The sequence below is a fragment of the Lissotriton vulgaris genome, chromosome 3_1 (assembly GCF_964263255.1).
Source record: "Lissotriton vulgaris chromosome 3_1, aLisVul1.2, whole genome shotgun sequence".
NCBI classification, from domain to species: Eukaryota; Metazoa; Chordata; class Amphibia; order Caudata; family Salamandridae; genus Lissotriton; species Lissotriton vulgaris.
In genome coordinates, this window is record NC_141689.1 from 1356587243 (window position 1) to 1356605782 (window position 18540).

The 18540-nt window shown below is 41.5% G+C and overlaps 1 protein-coding gene across 1 annotated transcript in view; it reads right to left on the reverse strand.

Moving 5' to 3' along the window:
- Positions 1 to 18540, reverse strand: part of LOC147727885 (neuronal acetylcholine receptor subunit alpha-7-like) — a 1417517-nt gene that overhangs the window by 1082605 nt on the left and 316372 nt on the right. The window lies entirely within an intron of this gene.

Sequence of the window (18540 nt, forward strand, 5' to 3'; positions counted from 1 at the left end):
TTTGTGTTAAAAATGTTATTATAGAAATTAACAATCATCAAATCATTTGTTTGGTTATGTTCAAGATAAATTATTAATGCATGAGTACCGACTTCTATGTGTTTACCTAGTTTAAATTCTGTAAGCCCGGTAGAGATCAATGTCAGTAGGCCTCCCTTTGTCCTACCAGCAACCGAATCCTCGGGGTTTATAAAAAAGGGTATATAACCTTCAACAGTAATTGGATCTCTATACCATGTCTCTTGAAGACATATTATGTCATGCCCTTGTGACATAAAATCATTCCAAAATGGGGTGTCAAATTTGCTATTTATGCCTGCTATGTTCCAGGTTATAAAATTCAATCCTGCTCCTGTTACGTATGGAGGTTGGTGCGGTGCGGATAACCTGTCGCTGCCTATAGGTGTTGTATCGATGGTATGCGTGTTATTATGTTTGGGTGGGGCATATGTCTCAATACATAGGGTTTTTTCACGGATGCTTGAATCTTGGTCATTCTCCAAATTTGAGAAGGGGTCCGCGACCAGGACTAGATCGTTTATGGTAGATCTGATGTTAACTATTCTTTCCTCGACAGAGTACAGATAAGAGGTATCCACAACCTGCCCTTCCTCTTGACCTTCCTCGTTGCCCTCCTCCTGCCCATCATCTAAGGTTTCCACAATCGCTCCATGCTTGGACCCCCTCCGGGACATTTTAACAGTAGCAGACGAATCAACCTTACAAAACAGTCAGTCCACTCCCTCTAGATCTGAGAATGGCTCAAATCGGTTTGATAAGGGTAGGTGAAACATAGCCCTGTTGAAAGTGTTCCCTGCATGTGGTCCCCTTCTGTAGACATAGTGGTGATGTAAAGGTGGTCCTTGTCTTATGCCAGGGTCAAATTAGTGTAAGTCTAGTGTTTGGATGTCCCCCTCTCTGCCAAACCTTGGTTCCCTGCGGATAAAATCAACCACCCAGGGATCTTTAAAACTCACAATGACGCAGTCGCCATCCAAGTCCTTAGTAGTGTTCCCTACCCAGTTTACCCTCCTAACATTGAGTATCTCTGTGTTGGAAAAGGGGGGAAGTGTTCTGTTGGTGTTTAGCCAGTAGATAACTTTATGCTTACGATCCCTGTGTGTTTCCCACTTATCGGTTCCAATTCCACGTACTCCTACCATAATGATTGTATAGGGTATTGCTTCCGGAGGAAGGTTTACACAGGGGGCTCGTTGTTGTATGTGTTTGTTGTTTGTGTCACCCTGTGCCTTAGGCAAGTTGTCTGCTGTGTGAACACGTGAAACAGGTTGGGTCTTGAGCGTAGTCTTGGGCGTGGTACCTGCCCTAGTGGCTGTGGTACTAGCAGGCCCCTTTGAGTTGGGATCTGAGGTACTTTTGTGTGACATCGTTGTCGCAGGGCAGGTAACCATGGGAGCACTGGTGTTAGGGTTCTTATTTGTATTTTTGGGGTTTAGGGTTGTAGATGGTGTTAAGGTAATTGGGTGCGGGGCCTTTGGCTCTTTTAAAACAGTAGTAATGACATCTAGTCTGGTTGTATTTCCAGTGACTAGTTTTTCTATATGATCTAATTTGGAGGTAAGCTGTTTCGTCCTTTCAATTAGGGGTAACATTAAGGACCTGACTAGCTTTTCCATTTTCTCCATTAGCCTCACTTCACTACACCCTTGATGGAGTAAACGGAGATTATCACTAACTACTAGAGGTGAAATAACAGGCGGTACAGGCTCTCGGGGAACATTTTGCACTTTTTTTCGCCTTTTTGCTGACGCCTTCATTGGTGTGGTGACGTCTCTTTTTCTTTTACCAGGTGGGTCTTAAGGTGTATAACATAGCTCCTCTTACAAATTAACAACTCACCTTTTTGAAAGTAGAAGAGTTAGTACTGTCTAAATCAAACACCAGAAATTGAATACCAAAAATTCCTCACAAATGTACCTCAGACAGTAGTATCAGAAAATGGCCGTGTTTTCCTCTCGTTTAAGATATATACATAACCAATCAAACTTCATCACACATAAATTCAAAACCAAAGTAACATTTTAATTGGTTCTAAATTTCAACACTTTCAAATGTGTTTTCCCCATGCAATTTTCCATAGGACATTTAGACATTGCTACAGCCTGAACGGCTAAACGGAATTATACCAAACTTGGCAAAATGGTATATAACATGTATTATAGCCCTGCTGCCACTAGCTGCTCAGCCAGAGTGTGTCTTGGTAATAGAATGTTGGTGTGCCTGTGATGCGTGGAATGCCTGGGTGACTGACTGGGGTGAATGTGGCAGTTGGAGATGGGCTGAGCAGCTAGGGAGGCTGCTCCTGGTGGGGCTGGTGCCACTCTAGGCTGGCTGGAGTCATCACTGATGTAACTTGATCTGAAGACTGAATAAACAAGTCTTAAAAATACATCCTGGCTCCTGGTGTCTTTCCACTAAGGACACAACACTCCCCTCCCACACTCATCTTCTTTCAGTCCCCCTGCTTTACCATCCTCTCACACCCTCACTCCTCTTCCCTCATTCTGTCACTCTTAGTTTCAATCTCTCTGTCCTCTCAGTCTCTCACTCCTCTTCCGTCACGCGCACTCCCTATAACTCACCCACACTCCTTCACTTACCTTTCTTCGCTCTCTTACTATACTTTTTCTCTCACTCTTTCCTTCACTACCTCTGTCCCCTCACTCCCTCACTACCCTTGTCTTATCCTCACTCACTTTTATCCACCCTCTTTCACCCCTCCTTACTCAATCTCACTGCCCTTCTCTTACCCTCCCTCACCCCTGTTCCCTTACTCCACTTCTCTCACTTATCCTCATTCCCCATCCTTAACTGCCCTTCTTCTCACTCTGCTCCCGCAGTCACCTTTTCACAGTCCCTCTGCTTCACTCCCCTTCCCTTCTTTCCTTCCTTTGCTCCCTTAGTTATTCTCCTTCCCTTACTCAACTTACTCCACTTTACTCACTCCTTCTCTCACTCCCTCTATCCTCTCACTTCTTCACTCCTCTTCCCTCACTCCTTCTCTGTTACTCTCTCTCCCTCTATCCTCTCACTCTCTCATGCCCCTTTACCCACCCTTACTCACCTTCCATCCCTCATTGTTGTGAATGCACCCTCACTCACTCCCCCTTCGCTGTCACTTACCCACCTTTCCTTACTCCCCTTTCTTCCTTTAGTTTTGATGACTCACATTCCTTTAGTATCTTACGCACCTTCAGTTCATTTCTCTCTCCCTCTCTTCCTCTTTGTCACTGAATCTATCTGCTTCATTATGCTCTTAGTAATTTACTTTCCCTCTATTTCTTTTTCCCTCTCTCTGTCCTTCACCATTCCTTTGTTTCCCTTTCTGTGTCCTTCACTCCTACTTTATCTCTTGCTACCCTTTTATGACTTTTAATCTACTGGCTTGTCTCTTGTATTTTGAAATATATATTATAAATATGATAACCTACTTTTTTTTCTCTTCCACAGATATTACATTTAGTAAAAATATGTAATTAAGTTTACATTACTTATAAGGTAAGTTTGACAAACAAAATTTACTTTCTCATAACTCTTTTCCTTAAAATTCACTACTCTTCTCTCACCCACACACACCCCATTCCCTTACTCCGCTTCCCTCACTTATTCTCAATCCCCATGTTTACTCCCCTTTCCCTCATTCCCCTCCCACACTCATCTTCTTTCAGTCCCCCTGCTTTACTTCCCTTCCCCTATCTTCCCTTCCTTCGCTCCCTCACTTATTCCCCTTTCCTTACTCACCTTACTCCACTTCACTCAATCTTTCTGTCATTCCCTCTGTCCTCTCACTTCCTCACTCCCCTTCCCTCACTCTCTCTCTTAGCCTCATTCTCTTCGCCCTCTCACTCTCACACTCCTCTTCCGTCACGCTCACTCCCTATAACTCACCCACACTCCCTCACTTACCTTTCTTTGCTTCCTCACTCAGTCCCTTTCTGTCACTACTTCCTTCACTCCCTCTATTCCCTCACTCCTCTTGTCATACCCTCACTTACTTTTATCCACCCTCTTTCACCCCTCTTTACTCACGCTCTCTGCCCTTCTCTCACCCTCCCTCACCCCGTTCCCTTACTCCAGTTCCCTCACTGCCCCTCATTCCCCATGTTTACTCCCCTTTCCCTCACACCCCTCCCACACTCACCTTCTTTCAGTCCCCCTGCTTCACTTCCCTTCCCCTCTCTTCTCTTCCTTCACTCCCTCACTCATTCCCCTTCCCTCACTCACCTTACTCCGCTTCACTCACTCCTTCTCTCACTGCCACTGTCCTGTCACATCCTCATTGTCCTTCCCTCACTCCCTCTCTCTTAGCCTCACTACCTCTGTCCCTCACTCTCTCAGTCCCCTTCCTTCATGCTTACTCCCTTTAACTCTCCCAGACTCCCTCACTTACCTTTCTATACTTCCTCACTCAGTCCCCTTCTCTCACTCTTTCCTTCACTCCCTCTGTCTCCTCAGAGGTGGATGACCATGTCATGAATGATGTAATATGAGACATCATCAGCAGTGCATTGCGGGAGCGTGAGTTATAGTGAGTCCAACTAGCTATAACGTTGGAATTTCAATGGTTTTGTATGAGTAAAATGTTCAGCTAACTAGGATAGGATAGGATAGGATAGGATAGGATGTTGATTTATAAAGCGCGAATTGTTGCCCGGGGTCGTCCAAGCGCTGAAAATACCAGGACCGACCAGAGAAAAAAAAAAAAAAAAACACACAGAGGGAGAAGGAAATTAAACTGGATGAAATAGGAAAGTTTTTAATTGTTTGCGGAAAGTCGTGAGATTAGAATTGGATCTTAAGTGCAATGGGAGGGAGTTCCAGGCCCTCGCCGCGTTGTAGGCGAAAGACCTACCTCCAGATCTGGATCTCCTTACTCTCGGAGTGACTGCCAAGAAGGACTGGTTGGATCTTAGATTCTTGTTGGGCCTATAGTGATGGATTAGGTCCTGTGTGATCATGGGGCCAGAGTTCCAAAAGGACTGGTGGGCTATGCACATGGCTTTGAACAAAACCCTTTGGCGTACTGGTAGCCAGTGAAGAGAGACTAGCCCAGACCTAACTGACTGTCTGCGAGGGATGTCAAGTAGCAGACGTGCGGCGCAGTTCTGCACAATCTGTAGCCTCCTCAAGGTGGATTCCGGGGCTCCGAGGTAAAGGACGTTATTAAAATCGAGACGAGATTGAATCAGGCCTTGTACCGCTGCTTGCTTGGCTTCCATGGGAAGGAGGGGGAGAATTTTCCTAAGCATCTTCATGATGCCGAAGCAGGTAGCCGAAAGTTTGGTAGCTTGTACGTCAAAGGAGAGAGATCTGTCCATCCATATTCCCAAGCTTTTTATGCTGTTTTTGGGGGTAGGTAGGGGGCCCATACTGGGTGGCCAGAGGGTGGGCGGGAGGCTGGGGACCGAGTTGCCGAGGACCATGAGCTCGGTTTTATCTCCGTTTAATTTTAAGGATGATTGGGACATCCAGGATTTTACCTCCTCTAGGCACTCTCTGAGTCCGCTCTGTTCAGGGAGATTAGTCTCCTGTGTCAGGGAGACCACCAGCTGCGTGTCGTCCGCGTAGGAAATGATCTTGATCCCAAACGGACGAACAACATCAGCTAGTGGTCTCATGTACAGGTTAAAAAGTGCCGGGCTCAGAGAGGATCCTTGGGGGACGCCGCAGTTCAGAGAAATGCTGGTGGAGACTGAATCACCATCAAACACCTGGAAAGATCTATCTTCCAGGAAGGACCGGAACCAGGTCCACGCTTTACCCTTAATCCCGACCTGGGCCATACGGTCCAGCAGGGTGGCATGGCTGACCGTATCGAAGGCCGCACTAAGGTCAAGGAGGATCACTGCCACTGATCCTCCCTGATCTAAGATTTTCCTGGCCTCCTCGGTGACCATGAGGAGGGCGGTCTCGGTCCCATGTTTAGGTCTAAATCCAGTTTGGGTGGGATCCAGGAGAAGATGGGTTTCTAAAAAGTTGGTAAGCTGGAGGTTTATGTATTTCTCCAGAACCTTGCTCGCCCAGGGGAGCAGGGATATTGGGTGGTAATTGCTCATATCCGTGGGGTCTAGGCTGGGCTTTTTCAGCAGGGCCTTCACCATGGCCTGCTTCCAAACTGTCGGAACTATGCCCGTGGAGATGGAGGTGTTTAGGACGTCCCTTAGTATGGGTAGGGTGGTTTGTGCAGCCGCCATTATTATCTCTGGGGGGGCAGGGTCATTAGGAGAACCAGATTTGACTTTGCGTGCTAGAGACTCCAACAAGACAAGTTCCAGTGTAGGAAAATGGGACAGCGTGGGTGGTTGAGGATTGTAAACTGGTTCAACGGGGTGTGAAAATGTAGTGGACGGAGGTGGGTTGGTCGGGAGGAAGGCCGAGTAGATGGAACTAATTTTCTGATGGAAAAATTCGGCGACTTTGTTGCAGTGGGAGGTGGGTTTGTCCACTGGTAGGCTGGGGGGGGGGGTTTGGTTAGTTGTTTAATGATTTTGAAAATTTCCTTCGGTTTGGATTTTGCAAGGACAATTTTCTCCGAGAAGTAGGCGGCCTGGGCTTCCTTTATTTGGCTTTTGTAGTTGCTGTTAGCTTCTCAGTAGAGAGTTTTATGTACCGATGAATAATCGGTTCGCCAGCGTCTTTCGAGTTTCCTACAGCACTACTATAACTGGTGTGAAACCTATGTTTTTTTCAGTGAAGTTCAAAGGTTTTTTAAATGCTAACTCCTAATTCCTAACTATAACGAGTGTTAAACCTATGGTTTTTTCAGTGAATATATGTATATATATATATATATATATATATATATATATATATATATATATATATATATATATATATATATATATATATGAAGGTTGCTCACCTAGAGAGACACACACGAGACCAACAGCAAAAGGTTACCATCCTTTATAATCAGTACAGGCTTGCAAAAGTTCGTGGGCAGATTAAAGCAGCTTTCCACAGTGCCTGACGCGTTTCAAGTTTCCCCTTTTTCAAAGGCTTGTGGGAAGTTCGTGCTCGGGCGACGCCCAACTCCTGATTAATTGCACATTTTTACGCATTGTGCAGTTCAATCCGTGCATCCATCTGAGGATTCCTGACACTACAAATCCCAGCATGCCAAGCTTCCTATCCAAGGGCGTTGCATTGACTATTTAAAAAGAGGGTGTTTCAGGAAATGCAAATTCGGACCTGTCGGTGCCTCTGAGGAAGGAGTTTTCACTCTGAAACGCGTCAGGCGAGAACGACAGGAAAGCTGCTAAAAGGGACGACATACTGGTCTTCGCTCGTACTCAATAAATTCAGCTCTGTCTGCAGGTGCTGTTTGAGTGCGTCTATATCTGTTGGACAAACTTGGAGCTTTAATATATATATATATATATATATATATATATATATATATATATATATATATATATATATATATATATATATATTACCTACTGGCGATAGCCAGTAGGTATATATAGTTAGGATTTTTTTCCTATGGGACTTTTGAAAATTCTATGTCTAATAACTTTGGCGTTTGTGGACGGAATCGGCTGAAATTTTCAGGAAAATGGCACATTTTGTTTCTGAGCAGCTCCTGAAAATTTGGGGGGGGTTCGTCAAGGGGGGGCCGAGAAAAAAGGGGGGTCCCAAAACGCGTTTTTCCCATGTTAATTTCCATAGGGCGGTTGGACTCACTTTTAGCCCGAACGGCTGAATGGATTTTCACGAAACTTGGCAAAATTGTAGGGACTGTTAGCCCGATGTGCCTTTGCTAGGTCTCAATATATGTGCTTCAGTGGATTTTGAGAAATTAACGTTTAAATCAAGATATATATCTGTAACAGCGCTCCGGGCAGCGATCCGGTTAGCGAACTTTTCGCGTATCGGAACTTTGCAAAGCGAAGCTGATTGGCTCTCCGGTGTCTGTCAACATTCTAAACAGTCCGGTGCGGCCGCCATCTTGTCTCTCGGTAGGATCGAGAGACAAGAGGAGGCCAAAACAAAGGGGGAAATGAAGGAAAGGGGGCAAGGTAGACCCCTCCTGACCCCCTGGGATTGATGAGGGGGATATTATAGAGCCACGCCGGGCCCAAAAAAAAAAAAAAAAAATCCGATTTTTTCGCCGTAGAGACGCGTCTTGGTTCGCGAACCGGGCAGCTAACCGGGCAGCTACCGGGAAGCTAATCGGCAGTGTAACGGGAGTCTGAGGAGAAGCTGATTGGCTGTTATCATTGTAAACAGTCTGGAGCGGCCGCCATCTTGTCTCTCTGTGGGATCGAGAGACAAGAGGTGGAAAAAAAAAAGGTGTAAATGAATGAAAGGGGTAAGGCAGACCCCTCCTGAACCCCTAGGATTGATGAGGGGGCTATTAAAGTTCCCTGGGGGGTGAAAAAAAAAAATTTGCGATTTTCGCGGTAAAGGTGCTTCCTGGTACGTTAACCGGGCAGCTAACCGGCAGCGTAACGGGAGTCCGACATATTGTGTTTTTTGAACGTTTGTGATATGTGCACGTGTGGATTTTGTCTAATTAAGGTTAAAAAATATATATATATCTTTAAGCGTGTTCTGGCGCGCTTACGTTTTGGGTTTGGTTTGCGCTGCAGAGACGATACGTCACGGTTATGCGATGCATCATGAGGCGTCTCACGGGCTACGTGATACGTCACTTAATAAAGAATATATTTTACAGCTATAGATATTAGCTTTTAAAAAACCAATGAAATTCACAGAAAAAACCATAGGTTATAGACCATATATAGTTAGGAATTTGCATTTACAAAACCTTGAAAATTCACTGAAAAAACCATAGGTTATAGACCATATATAGTTAGGGATTAGCATTTAAAAAACCTTATTTTATTTGCACAAAACCATTGAAATTCCATATATAGTTAGTTGCACTAACTATATATCGCGGACCCGCAATCCACTGCTAATGATGTCACATATTACATCATTCATGACATGGTCAGTGACATCACTGATGACATCACTGATGACATCTCAAATGACATCACTGATGACATCACTGATGACAACACCCAGTGACTGTATGTTTCTGTAAAGTTAAAATATGTCTTACATATTGAAGAATGAGTGGATGTATAAGTGTCTGGATGAAGGATTTAGTAGGTGCATGACTGACTGTATGAGAGAATGATTAAATGTGTCTCACTGAGTGCATGGGTTAGTGATTAAAGTGTCTTAATTTGGCAATCAATATTTATGTTCTTCTGTAAACTGCTGCATGTTTAAATCAGTAGCTATATCAGTAACTATATGGGTTATTGAATGGTTGCCCAAGTATTTGTATGGGAGACTGAGTGTGTGTGTGGGTGGCTGGGAGGTGTATAACTCTGTGCATAGATGTGTGAGCGGTTGATTCCCTAGGTGTATGGGTTCAAAAGTGCATGTAGAAACAGCTGTATGGACAGTTGACTGTGTGCATGAGTATATTGGTGAGTGAATGGATATCTCAGTTCTACATGTCAAAGTAAGTACATATGTAAAGCACACTCCATGTGAGAGTTGACATATATAAATAACTGAACATAAGAGTCAGTGAATGTGAGAGTGGCTGTATGAATCATTGTGAACTTGTATCAAGGATTGTATAAGAGAGTAAATATGTGTTAGTATATGTTTGAATAAGTAAGGTGTGTATAACTGTATAGTTAAGGAAATGGAGATGTGATTGATTCTTTGCATGACTGAATAGGTGTGTGAGTAACTCCATGGATGTGTGATAGTCTGTGAGTGCCTGTTTACACTGAGTGTATCAAAGGTTATATTAGAGTCTGAAGATGTATTATCACATAAATGATATCATCAGTGATGTAATCAGTAATGTCAAATGAGATGTCAGTGATGTCATCAGTGATGTCATTTGAGATGTCATCAGTGATGTCATCAGTGATGTCATTTGAGATGTCATCAGTGATGTCATCAGTGATGTCACTGACCATGTCATGAATGATGTAATATGTGACATCATTAGCAGTGGATTGCGGGTCCGCGATATATAGTTAGTGCAACTAACTATATATGGAATTTCAATGGTTTTGTGCAAATAAAATAAGGTTTTTTAAATGCTAATCCCTAACTATATATGGTCTATAACCTATGGTTTTTTCAGTGAATATATATATATATATATATATATATATATATATACACACACCTGGTGTGGTTCTCCTTTCATTTGGTCATTCATGAGATTATAGAGTGGTCAAAGAAGCTGCATTACATTCCTTCAAGACTCAGCCTGAATGCTGCTCTCCACAGTTACCACTAGGACAGCTTTCTATAAAGGTTGTCTTTAACCTACAATCAATAAGAATCGTTTGGACTTGTGCAAGGTACCCACTAGAATAGTGGACAGCATATGCCAGGCCAACTTCTCACACTGGTGTGCAGCGTGTGGGATTCCAGCTTTCCCTTGTTTTACCAGATAATCTCAAGTGATTGATCATTTGAAAACCACTAAAGTTACCAGAGGTACATATAATACAAGCTTAAATACAGTAGGTTCTACTGAACTTAGAGTTGTGTGTTAAGGACTTAGCACACCCTTTCTACAACTCGAGAGTTTAGTAGGTAAACTAGAGTAGGTTGTGAATACACCACACCTCACTAGTTATGTCTTCAGGGCCAGGAACCAGTAGGTCCCTGCCAGATGTCAGTACATTACAGGCATCCAAGTATGACACATTCCCTTTTCTAGAGTTAAGGGCTCTGTGTACTATGAGGAAACTGAAGACAGGCAAAAGTGCCAATACCCAACAACTCAGAAAGGTACTACTGTTAGAGGATCTTAGAAAGACTTCAGTGCCTGAGGGGTCAGGTAGTGGGGATGGGGCAACATCAGAGGGAGAGCCCAGTGGTACAAACCAACAGGACTCAGACTCTGATGCTGACCAGGCAGCTGACAATGACCTGGACCTGGACAATCCAGCTCCTACTGGAGATAACGAAGAAGGCCAGGGTGGCCCTAACTGTGTCCCCCCAGAAAATGTTGAGGGTATGCCTAGAAGACCAAGATCTCCTTCCCAGGTATCTAACCATTCTGACACATCTGTATGGACCTCTGTCTCTTCTCATAGGAGGGACACCTCCCAGGAGAAGAGAGAAAGACAGATGAGACTTGAAGAAGCTCCGCTGAGGATAAGGAGACAAAAAATAGCTGTAGAAAGGGAGTTCCTAGAGCTTGAAAAAGCTAGAAAAAAGATGGGACTAGAGTCCCATGGTGGCAGAAACTTCCCAAGTGGTAGGGAAAGGTCTTATTACCATAGAAACTTAAACAATTTAATTCAATCTTTATTTTGGTTAGTTTCAATCATAAAAGATACAGATAACATTTTACATTAAATTACATTCTTAATTAAACCAATAGTTTCAGAGCAACGTGGTAGGGCAAATCAATCTATGGTAATTGCTTGATACAAATCAAAAATTGCCAATAAAACCTATCTACATCAATAAATATTTATAAAATTCATTTTAAAAGCCAGGCAATCCATAAAAATAGAACATGTTACAGCATAAATAGTATACTGAGTATTTGATAATCCTACATTTTACAACTAAACATCAAAGCAGTATTATTAACAACAGAGGAAAACACAATTCATCAATAAAGCAGCCATTTTTCTACAGTGCAAGTGCAGAAGGTTTCACGATATATGATCATTAATCCCCTAATGCTAGAGTTTCAATCCCATTTTGTTCCTTATGAGATATACATTAAATAGGAATCTGCTCACGCTGAGGATGACTATTTGTGATGTGTCTTTCTTCAATATACGTTCTGCCTCTTTGCAATGCCTGATATTCAAATTTTTGCAGAGTGGTCTTATCCATCGTTTTCTAACCTCATCACATACAGGACAATAAGTAGTTTTCTACGGCCATTTTTACACATAAGGTGCACTGGTCACTGCTAGTGTCATCATGGCTTTTGCTCATCTTGATTTATTAATATTTGTCTGCAAAACCCCGTACCTAAATTGCAAAAACAAGGATTTCGCTAACTGGGGGCTCACCTCATCAAGAAACAGTTCAAATTGTGCAGTATTTTTGAAAGCTATAAATCTTGATGTAAGAGACCCCACAGAAGAGCCGTGTAGCACCTTATCATTAATGTGTGCCCAGAATAATAATTTTAGTTGTCATCCATACTGCTATATGCTTAAGCCAGGTGATCTCTTTACACTGATAAAACTTCATGATCTCTTCTAGACCCTCTCTGTAATGAAGGAGCTCTGGTGTTGACCAAACCCTCACCCAAAACAGGAGGGGTCTCAATAATGCGTAATGATCAGTCCGGATCACTGACAGAACATCGACAGACAAAATATCGAGATGCCAAAATATCGAGAATAAAATATCGACTGACAGAATATCGACTTCCTATCTTGAAACAGGTAAGTACAAAAATGTCGACTCCAAAATATCGAGTGCAAAAAATATATAATGTCAAAATATCGAATTTTTTAAGTATGTTAAAAGTAACTTAAAAGTAATATAACAGTAAATTAAATTATTATAAACATATTTAAAATACTTAAATAAACAAAAAATTTAGAAATAATTAATGTAACTTATTTTTTTTTTATTATTACTTATATATATATATCTACATATTATTTACAAAACATTTACAATATTTTGACCGCAGGATAGCGAGAGGCTTAAATGTACTCTAACGACTCCAGTGAGTGCAGCAGTAGGAAAAGCGTTGGATAGCGTAAGGGTAAAAATTACTATTCCAACTCCAATGAGTGTAACAATAGGGTAAGCGTTGGATAGCATAGGGGTAAAATTTACTATTCCAACTCCAGAGAGTGTAAAAGTAGGGTAAGTGTTGGATAGCGTAGGGGTAAAATTTACTATTCCAACTCCAGAGAGTGTAACAGTAGGGAAAGTGTTGGATAGCGTAGGGGTTTAAATTACTATTCCTACTCTAAAGAGTGTAACAGTAGGGAAAGCGTTGGATAGCGTAGGGGTTAAAATTACTATTCCAACTCCAGCGAGTGCAACACTAGGGAAAGCATTGGATAGCGTAGGGGTTCAAATTACTATTCCAACTCCAGAGAGTGTAACAGTAGGGAAAGCGTTGGATAGCGTAGGGGTTAAAATTAACCCTGGGCGTAGTGGGCGTAGTGGGGCTTCGCGGAGCTACGTGAAGTGGGCGAGAAACTACGCCCACCTCCGCACTCCGCGTAGCCCCACTACGCACCGCAGGCCTCCCTCCCGCCCTCCCTAAATACTTTAAATTAAATCTCTAAAAGAATTAAAAGGCACTTACCTTGCCCGCCGCTGCCCGCCGCGTCCCCGGGGCTCGCTCTCTTCATCGCCGCCGTCTTGATCTTGAGTACTAATGCGCATGCGCGGGCGGCCGTGCATGCGCATTTCTCGTGAGAAATGCACATGCGCGGCCGCCCGCGCATGCGCATTATTACCCAAGACGGCAGCGATGAAGAGAGCGAGCCCCGGGGACGCGGCGGGCAGCGGCGGGCAAGGTAAGTGCCTTTTAATTCTTTTACAGATTTAATTTAAAGTATTTAGGGAGGGTGGGAGGGAGGCGGGTGGCGGCCAGCTACGCTCCGTCTGCGGAGCGTGCGTAGTGCCGAATTCTACGCATGCTACGCAAAATGCGTAGAAGCCGGCAGTACGCACACTCCGTGCATGGAGCGTAGCTGCCCGCCCACCCTTAGTTAAAATTACTATTCCAACTCCAGCGAGTGCAACACTAGGGAAAGCATTGGATAGCGTAGGGGTTCAAATTACTATTCCAACTCCAGAGAGTGTAACAGTAGGGAAAGCGTTGGATAGCGTAGGGACTAAAATTACTATTCCAACTCCAGTGAGTGCAACAGTAGGGAAAGCGTTGGATAGCGTAGGGGTTTAAATTACTCTTCCAACTCCAGTGAGTGTAACAGTAGGGTAAGGGTTGGATAGCGTAGGGGTAAAATTTACTATTCCAACTCCAGTGAGTGTAACAGTAGGGTAAGCATTGGATAGCATAGGGGTAAAAATTACTATTCCAAATCCAGAGAGTGTAACAGTAGCGAAAGGTTTGGATAGCGTAGGGGTTAAATTTACTATTCCAACTCCAATGAGTGCAACAGTAGGGAAAGCGTTGGATAGAGTAGGGGTAAAAATTACTATTACCACTCCAGAGAGTGCAACAGTAGTGAAAGAGTTGGATAGCGTAAGGGTAAAAATTACTATTCTCGCTCAAGTGAGTGCAACAGTAGGGAAAGTGTTGGATAGCGTAAGGGTTTAAATTACTATTCCAACTCCAGTGAGTGCAACAGTAGGGTAAGCATTGGATAGCGTAGGAGTAAAATTTACTATTTCAACTCCAGAGAGTGTAACAAACGGGATAAGCGTTGGATAGCGTAGGGGTAAAATTTACTATTCCAACTCCGGAGAGTGCAACAGTAGGGAAAGTATATACTTCTTATATAAATTTAAATAACATAAATAGTAAAATGTATTACAAAATATTTTAAATATTTTAGAATTGTGTAAATTATATTAATTAATCTATTACATTGTAAAATACAAATTATTCAATAATATAAATTACCTACTAATACTAATAATTTACCTATTAACAATCAATGAATTTAAATTGTAAAATTATTTTACAAAATAAACTCAATATATTTTTTAAACAGTGTAATTACTTACAATTAAATTAATTCCAAAACTATTCCTCTATAAACACACAACCCACTACAAAATTAAATTAACATATTTATCAATCAATCATTTAAATGTATTTACCTATTATATTGTCATTAATTACCAATTAATAATTATTGAACAATTAATTCTAAATAAATAACTTTTGATTAATTTACATATTTAATTAGTTAGATTTAAATTACTTCCCACCCTATTCCCCTATAAACGCACAACCCGCTAAATGATCAATTAATCAATAAAAATTAATGACCAATTATATTTTAATTACTTACCAATAATAATTAATTAACAAATAATTTTAAATAATAACAATTATTTAAATAACATATGTTATTAATTATAATTAAATTACTTCCCACCCTATTCCCCTATTACACCAAAACCCGCTACAGAAATTAAATTACAAAATATATAATATATATCACTTAATCAATTAAAATTAATTACCAATTATATTTTAATTAATTACCATTTAATAATTAATTAACAATTAATTCTAAATAAATACCAACTAATTAAATAACATATTTAGTTAATTATATTTAAATTACTTCTCAACCTATTCCCCTATAAACCCACAACCCGCTACAGAAAATAAATTACTAAAAATAATATATTCATCAATTAATCAATTAAAATTAATCACCAATTATATTTTAATTAATTACCAATTAATAATTAATTAAAAATTAATGTTAAATAAATAACAATTATTTAAATAACATATTTAATTAATTATAATTAAATTACTTCCCACCCCATTCACCTATAAACCCACAACCCGCTACAGAATTATATTACACAAAAATTAAACATTAACATTAACTCACCTTAAATTCGATTTTTTTGTTGTCTATATTCTGTCTAGTCGATATTATGTCCATTCTATATTTTTGAATCGATATTATTGCTATTCTAGTCGATATTACATTTTTCTAGTCGATATGTTTGTAGTCTATATTATGTCTAGTCGATATTATGTCTAGTCGAAACTAAAAACTCGATATTATCTCTATTCGAAATAAAAAACTCAATATTATGTCTACTTACCGATCAGTCCGTTTAAGATTAAGATCCATAATCACTGGAATTAAAGGTGTTCTAGTAGGGATACTTAATTTCCGAATTAATATATTTTCTACCTTCTCAAAAGTGATCTTGCAGTAAGGGCCCCTAATTTCCGCCCCATATAAGGATGCTGATTGAGCTTTATATCTAAAAACCTCTAATGCGGGAGAGACAGCTTTTGATGTACTAGCACAATGTTTTTTTAGGATGGGGGATGAGTTTCGGAGCAAAATTATTTTATTATTTTCCATTAGCAGCTTCCAAGATAATTTAGTATCCAGTGTCATCCCTTTTTTAAAAAATATTTGTATTATTCAGCTTGCGTATACCATCCATATTTCATAGCATTTGAGCGTATCATGACATCCATAAAAACAGATTTTATATATAAAAAAACAACAACAAAAACCAAATAGGAATAAGGTAAATAAGAATTCAAAAGCGGGCCGCCACAGCTGTAAAACAAAATTAGGACATAACAATAACACAGGTTCCGTCATACCTTCCTCCCGACCGAGTGCATAGCCATGATGAGTTTGAATTTGTTTTTTTTATGGTAGCTGGGTTCGAGGACAGATAATGGCGTTCCCTTAACATCCTCTCCTAAGCCAATTGCAAAAATCGAAGGGCTACAGTATAATGAGAGTACCGCCCTATCCCCAAAAAGTGGGACAGCGAGATGTTGGAGCAGGGCTGCCCAATTATAGAACACCAGATTGAGGACTGACCACCCACCCCTATCTAACGGCAAATGCATCCATTTTTACGCCCTTCGTGGCTAGCGATAGCTCCGCAAGAACCTGTTACAACATCTCTCTGCCTTTGCCATACTAGTCTGGGCAAATTCTAATGGAATAGTCCTAAAGATATACAAACATTTTGGTAAAATCAACATCTTTAAGACGTTCCATCTTCCAAACAATGATAGGTGCAAATTATCTAGTCTGTGTAAGGTGGTACTAACTGTATCTATAATAGATAGAATGTTGATTTCTGGCAGTTTATCCACTGCTGCTGTAATTCTTATACCTAGATACATTGCACTAGGAACCACTGGTGCATCAGAAGACCCCATTGTAGAAGATTGCACCACCTGGGTTTTTTGAGCATTAAGTTTGTAGCCAGAACAACGGCCAAATTGTCCTGCTAGAATCTTTATTGCTGGGAACGAGGTTGTCACATCGCTGGTTAGCACAATAATATCCTCGGCGTAAGCTAAGGCTTTGAACTCAAAGGTGTTGACCCTTACTGGGGATGTAAGTTGAGCGGTCTCAATTTTGCATAGGAACGGGTCGATATATAAAGCAAATAGCAGGGGCGAACAGGGGCAACCCTGTCTGGTTCCCCTGCTAATGCGAAAAGAGCTTGAGACCATGCCTGAAATGGATATAGTTGCCTGTGGCATGTTATAAAGTGCCTGCACGGCTTGAATAAAGCCAGGGCAGAACCCCTTCCATTGCAGGACTCACCACAGGAACCCCCACGCCACCCTGTCAAACGCCTTTTCGGCGTCTAACAGGATTGCGCCAAGGGGAGAACCCATAGCTTGAGCCCAATCTAAAAGTGCAATGACACGACGGAGATGGTCCGCGGTATCTCTGCCGGGGATGAATCCGTGCTGGCGGATAGAAACCAATGGGGAAATAACTAAGGCTAATCTAGTGGCCAAGATGTTTGCGAAAATCTTATTGTCCGTGTTGAGATCGGGTGGAATGAGGCAGGGTCAAGCTCAGGCTTATTTTTTTTTTTTAAAGAATAATATTTGTATGGTGCCAAGAGTCTGGTATATGGCCGAGCTGGGCCTCTCTGAGAATTGTTAAAAAATCCTCCCGGATCTCCGAACGGAATGTACTATAGAACTCCAAAGGAATCGAGTCCGAGCCAGCCGCCTTGGCCTTAGCCAAGGTATTTTGGCCAGTTCAACTTCCTCCCATTCTATAGGTGCAGCCAGGGCTAGATTCTGATTGTCTGAAACTTTTATGGTGTTAAACTCATAAAAAAAAGTCCCAAACTCTTCATCCATATTATAATCCCTGGCTGTCTCTGTATATAATGAAGAGTAACATTCCGAAAAAACAGTCAGGACTGCATCAGGGGTATCATGGATACAGCCCTGAGCGTCCTGAATCGATTCAATACGATTGGCCATAAATCGCTGCTGAAGAAGCTTGGCAAGGACCCTTCCTGCTTTTTCACCAAACTCGAACATAGTCAAGCGAAACTGTATATATATTTAGCTGCTAGATCCTTACCCAAAAATTCGAGGAGGGAGGCTTTAATGCATACCACCTGCATTTGACTATGGGCAGTATCCTGACCGTCCTTAATGGTGCTTGTGAGCAAAACCTCTGCGGGACGCAATTCATCAGCCCGCACACTAATTTGCTCACGGATTTGATTCTTACGTGAAAGTGAAAAGCTCTTAGTTTCCCCTCGAATCGCGCATTTCGATTAAATAAGATTTTTCTAGTAGTGGCTTCCTCACAAAGGTCCAAGGTCTTGGAACCTTCGTGACAGAAGATAAGGCACAGTTAATAATCAGAGGATTATGGTCGGATATTATTCGAGATGAGATAGAAATCGATGTTGTATCAACAAGCTGATCTGACAAGAATAAATAGTCCAATCGTACCATTTTGTTGTGAGGAACTGAAAAATAAGTACAGCCATCTAGGTCCCTATGGTGATGATACCAAAGATCTGTCATTGAATGCTCCTGAACTAACGCTTGCAAGGTCCTAAACA